General features: G+C 34.6%; 1 pseudogene; it reads left to right on the top strand.

The window, feature by feature from the left end:
- The first annotated feature begins 979 nt into the window (after positions 1-979).
- LOC115983957 lies at positions 980-5216 on the top strand (annotated as a pseudogene).
- Positions 5217-6515: the final 1299 nt, after the last annotated feature.

The following is a 6515-nucleotide window of genomic DNA, read 5'->3' as shown; positions in this document are numbered from 1 at the left end:
TTTTTTTGATAACAAAAGTCTTTTAATTTGATAGTATTGTCTGCTCATCTTTATGAGACCTATGGTTCGAATAATCGCTTTTTTTTTTTTTTTTGGTTGTTGCAACTATCAAATTTTAAAAATAAAAAAGACGTTGGGTGTGTGGCACATGTGAATTCCAGCCCACACTTCAAGCCCACCATCTACAACCATGTCTTTTAATCAGACTTAAGCGTGTGGGACACGCTGAAGGGTCTGGAAACCTGTATTTTGGGCTCAGCCCAGTACGGACGCTGCACTTCCAAATCCTCAATTGTTAAAAGCATAAAATACAGGCAAAAATGGCCCATTAGCATTAATTTTTGAAATATTTAGCAACAGAGCACTGTTTCGGAAATAATTAGGGAAATACCACTTTTTCCGAAAACGCCGCTATAGGGCCCGAAAACGTCACTATAGGGCTTAAAAAACGCCACTATAGGGCCCCTTGAACCTGTTATGGGAACTTATAAAAAAAAATTTTGCAGGAAAACGCCGCTATAGGGCCCAAAAACGTCACTATAGGGCTTAAAAACGCCACTATAGGGCCCATTGAAACTGTTATGGGACTTACAAAAAAATTTTGCAGGAAAACGCCGCTATAGGGCCCAAAAACGTCACTATAGGGCTTAAAAACGCCACTATAGGGCCCCTTGAACCTGTTATGGGACTTATAAAAAATTTTTTCAGGAAAACGCCGCTATAGGACCGAAAAAGTGGTAGATTGCTATATAGTTCGGAAACAGTGTTTCTGAGCAAATTATTTCCAAAATTTGCCTAAAATACACCAAATAAACGCACCTTTGGTTTAATATAAAGGGGCCAAAACTATAGCATTCCACGTGGATCATGGGTACACGGTCTGATTAATTAAAGATGATCGACCGACTATAATCCCCAAAATTCTCGCACCAAATTTCTTCTCTCTCGCCCTCTTTATAAATTCGCCACTTCTTGAGATTCTATACACAGCCAAATTAGCCTTCCCTCACAATACACACTTGTACCAACTGCCTCCTCAACCATATTGCATATGGGGCTTTCCCAGTGGAGTTCATCTCCACCGTCCTCTCCTTTTTTCATGCATGCTTTTATCCTTCTCTGGTGGTGTGGCTTGTTAGTCACCTCTGTTGTTGGCGGGAATAATGAGACCGACCGGTTAGCATTGCTTGAGTTTAAAGCCAAGATCACTAATGATCCTCTCTAGGTTATGAGCTCTTGGAATGACAGCATCCACTTTTGCCAATGGCGAGGGGTCACCTGTGGTCGTCGACGTCAGAGGGTCACTATGCTGAACTTGCAATCTTCAAAATTGGTAGGCTTTATATCACCACATGTTGGTAATTTAAGTTTTTTGAAGATTTTATCACTCCCAAACAATAGCTTTCATAATGAAATTCCTTCAGAAATTGACCGTTTACGCAGATTGCAAACCCTATATTTGAACAACAACACACTTAGTGGCAAAATTCCAAGAAATTTATCCCAATGCACCAAACTCACATACATTGATTTCGATCACAACCTTTTGGATGGGGAAATCCCTGCAACTCTTGGCACTTTGTCAAAACTCCGATTCGTTTCTTTTGTAGTAAATAATTTGACAGGAAGTATCCCACCTTCTATTGGAAACTTATCCTCTCTAGAAGTGTTTGGTGCACATTATAATAACTTGGGGGGGGAGTATACCTACTTCTTTTGGCCAATTGACGAAACTTACATTTTTTGGTGTCGCTGTAAATAGGTTGTCTGGAAGAATTCCTCCCTCAATCTTCAATTTGTCTTCGTTAAAAAATTTTGATGTAGCAGTCAACCAAATCCAAGGGCATCTTCCATCGGACATAGGTATCACTCTACCAAATATCGAAGATTTTTCCATTTCCGAGAATCAATTTACTGGACCTATCCCTATTTCAATATCTAATGCCTCAAATCTAAAGTTTCTTCAATTTCCCGAAAATAAACTAAGAGGAGGAGTTCCTTCTTTGGAGAAGTTATATAGAGTTTCATTTTTAATCATGGCTCTTAACGAGCTTGGAAATGGAGGGGAAAATGACTTGAGTTTTCTCTGTTCTTTGACAAATTCTACATATCTAACCACTTTAGAGATAGGCTCCAATAACTTTGGGGGAGAGTTGCCCAAGTGCATTGCCAATTTCTCAACTACTCTCACCTATCTGCGTCTAGATAATAATAAAATATCTGGAAACATTCCTACTGGAATAGGAAATTTGACCAATTTGGAGCTGCTATACATTTCGACCAATAAATTATCAGGTAACATTCCTTCTGAAATTGGAAAGCTTCATAAGTTACAAAAATTGAATTTATCTGCAAACAATTTCTTTGGGAACATTCCATCTTCTCTTGGAAATTTAACTATTTTGATAACTTTGTATTTACACGATAATAATCTTCAAGGAAGTATCCCCTTAAGCCTAGGCAACTGTCAAAAAGTGAATGAATTGGATCTTGCCTATAACAATCTTAGTGGTACCATGTCATCTCTAGTCAATAGTCTCTCATTCTCACCATATTATATAGACTTGTCAAGCAACAAATTTACTGGTGTCCTTCCCATGGAAATAGCAAATTTAAAAAATCTAGAACACTTTGATATTTCTGAAAACATGTTGTTTGGTGAAATTCCTGCGAGTATTGGTAGTTGTGTAAAACTTGAAATTCTTGCAATGAGAAGCAACTTCTTTCAAGGGGTCATTCCTTCATCTTTGGAATCATTAAGGGGTCTTCAAGTTTTAGATCTTTCTAAAAACAATTTCTCTGGAAATATTCCAAAATTTTTGGAGAGCTTTATCTACTTGCAGTTATTGAATTTGTCTTATAATGATTTTGATGGTGAAGTACCCATAAATGGAGTTTTCAAGAACACAAGTGCAACTGTGATTAAGGGGAACGGTAAGCTTTGTGGAGGCATGCCTAAGTTTCATCTTCTTGTATGTAAAACCAATAAATGCAAGAAGAGGAATTTGACTCCTTCCTTGAAGCTAATAATCTCTATATTATCTGGCCTTCTTGGAGTAACTTTGGTAATGTTATTTTTACTTCTACGCACTTTAAAAAGAAAAAGAAGAGAGAGTATTTTAAGTAATTCAGGAAATTTACTTTTGAATGTATCTTACCGTAGTCTCCTAAAAGCTACAGATGCATTCTCCACCACTAATTTAATTGGTGTGGGTAGCTTTGGATCTGTATATAGAGGAATTCTTGATCATGACAGACGTAAAGTTGCTATCAAGGTGCTCAACCTTTTGCAGCATGGAGCTTCAAAAAGTTTTATTGCTGAATGTGAGGCTTTGAGAAATATCAGACATCGGAATCTAGTGAAGGTACTCACAGCATGTTCAGGTGTTGACTATCAAGGTCATGATTTCAAAGCATTGGTATACGAGTTCATGACTAACGGCAACCTAGATGGGTGGTTGCATCCAGTTTCAAGAAGAAATGAGGTTCCTGAAGAACAAACACATTTGAATTTTCTTCAAAGACTGAATATTGCTATTGATGTTGCAAATGCATTGGAATATCTTTATCATCGTTGCCATTCACCAATTGTTCATTGTGACCTCAAGCCTAGCAATGTTCTTCTTGATGATGAAATGACTGGACATGTTGGTGATTTTGGCTTAGCAAGGTTCCTTCATGAGGCCACCAAAGAGTGTTTCACTAATCAATCAAGCTCTATCGGATTAAAAGGAACAATTGGTTATGCTCCTCCAGGTGAATATCTTTTCCATTTTTGAACATTAAATACTTTTCTTTACATAATATTTTTTAGTGTGCTAATTTCAAGCATGAAAATAACTGAAGGAAGTCTTTTAGACGATGGAGCATGTCCTATAAAAAAGTTATACTTTTCATAATTTTTTTTCATTTTATATGCCGATAGAAATATCTTTCAAAGTTGTGCTATTATGTTATTATTATTATTATTAATATGAAACTAGATCAATCATATTCTAAATGCTATGTGCAATTGCAGAATATGGTATGGGAAATGAGGTGTCAACTTTTGGTGATATCTACAGTTATGGTATATTATTATTGGAGATGTTCACAGGAAAAAGGCCCACTGATAACATTTTCAAAGACAACTTGAACATTCATGATTTTGTTAGAGGAGCTTTGCCTGAACGAGTGATCAACATTGTGGATCCTATTATTCTTTTGGAAAGAGAAGATATGGAAACTAGGACAAATGACACTCACATTCAAAATCGAATAGGATGTCCGAAAATTCTGGAGTGCTTGATTTTGATATTTGGAATTGGAGTTTCTTGTTCTATGGAATCTCCAAGAGAAAGGATGAACATTAGTGATGTTGTAGCTCAGTTGCATTTGATTAGAGACAAGCTCCTCAGAACAAGAAGACGTCGAGAAAGACCTCAATTTACAGGTAAATTGTTCATGACACAATACTTGTTGCTCTTAACACCCCCTCCAAACCTTTATGGAGGGAGGGGGATCATATATCCAACACAATGGTATGTGCTTGTCACGGTACTTTCTTTTATTCTAGCGAAATTGATAATATTGATGCTATGTGAAATTTGAATACATGATGGTACTATTCATATGATTAAGATTCATCTAATTTGTTTTTTATGATTCAAAATATGCTCTTTTTTGTCCCGTCCCCCCTCAAAATGTTTGTTGTAAAATTCATAAATGAAAATGACATTTAAGCTATTTTCAATTTGGTGATTTCTACCATTAGTGATTACTGGTATTGTACTTACACTCAGTACTTTTTATGGAGATGTGTTTGATGACTTTGATGTAGACATAGGCTTGAATTACTCTAAGTATGGAATTTTAATGGGTAAGAAGTTTAACTAATTTACTGGGAATTATTTAGTTGTTTATAATCTTAACTATCTCTCAAGTACCAGGATAACCATTTCCATAAAACATTTAATGAGTTTAGGATTCGAAAATTGAACCTTTTTGCATTACTATGAATCCCCTTTACTATTTTGAAAACCAAAACTTCTTCGTATACATAGAAATGATTTCCCTTAAGTCAATGATTTCGAGGGATAATTCTCCTCCTTGAATGCAGGTACAGATGGCCAGTGACCCTATTGGAAGGCATCATGACTTAATGAGGTTTTGATTTTGTATAATGTTGGAACAAAATAATCAGATTTGTAGCACCTCCTTTTGTTTCTTTTAACACTCACTTATTAGTTTATCTTTTTTTTTTTTTTTTTAATATCCATGGAATAATTTGTGACTGTAATATTACTTTTAAAAAATTATAGAGACTGTGGATGTAGGCTTTTATGGCCGAACCACGTTAAAATTGTTGTCTTCCTTCTTTTGTTTGCCTTCATTTTTCACAAAGGAATTTTACAGATTCGAGCCTTGGATAGCACCAGTAGCCAACAAGGCTTCTAGTTTGGTAGTTACTAGTTCCTTTGTCACTACAAATTATTAGCACTATAAAGATGTTTGTCACCCATAATTTGATGATTACGTACAAGAAAAAGCGATTTGTACTTCAAGATCATACCATTAAGGTTATTGCTAAGCACCGAATAGTTTCTTGTAGATCTTATAATGAAAGTCCTTTTATGTTAACTGGAATTTTTTTCCAAATATTATCTTTTGAAGTTAATTTACTTGAAATAATTAAAGATGGTCTATTTCATGGTTAATTTAGATTTTATTTTATGAATTTAACTATATACAATCTATAACGTTATTTTAAAATTTAAATAATGCAACACTAAATATATATTTAAATTTTTAATATTTAATCTTAATGAAGAACTTGATCAATTTCCAATTCAAGAAAAACTCAAAATATGTTCAGAAGTGAGAAGAATTTATATAAATAAAACATCTTTGCATTTCTTGAATTTAAAACTTAAAAAAGATATAGAAAAAACTATCAATGTCTTGACACTTGATAGGCTTCTTTTTGTTCAACTTGAAAACTCCAACCCATTACATACATCCCCTGCTTTGGGCTTTGGTTGAGGATGATGATGGTTGGTTCCCCTATATTGTTCCTAATAAATTATTATCCTTATTTGCGAAAGCAATTGCATGCGTACCCAATATGAATTCATAATCATTTTTGGTGAGGTTAATTTAGAAAATCAATACTCAAATGGTCTCATCACATCCCCTAAGAATACTCATGCATGTCACATCTCCAAATTCCCATAACATTAAACGTTATGCATATCTTTTCAATAGAGACAAATTAAAATATACTACTCGAGTAATTAAAGCAGCTCCAAATTCCCATCACATTAAGCCTCATGCATATTTTCTCAATTTGAATACTTTTTTATAGAAATGCTATTTTCTAAACATTTTTATAATATTTTCTCAAAAATTTTAAGTGGCATCTAAGTTGTTATTGGCTATTAGTGGACAAACAAGGAATTTTAATAGTGAGTTTAAATTAGGACCAATAACAATTTACCACCTAAAAAGTGTTGTGAAAATATTGTGCACATAACACT

The sequence above is a fragment of the Quercus lobata genome, chromosome 4, assembly GCF_001633185.2.
Source record: "Quercus lobata isolate SW786 chromosome 4, ValleyOak3.0 Primary Assembly, whole genome shotgun sequence".
In the NCBI taxonomy this organism is placed as follows: domain Eukaryota; kingdom Viridiplantae; phylum Streptophyta; class Magnoliopsida; order Fagales; family Fagaceae; genus Quercus; species Quercus lobata.
The sequence above is the reverse complement of the archived record's forward strand: the minus strand, read 5'-3'. Positions and strand labels throughout refer to the sequence as shown.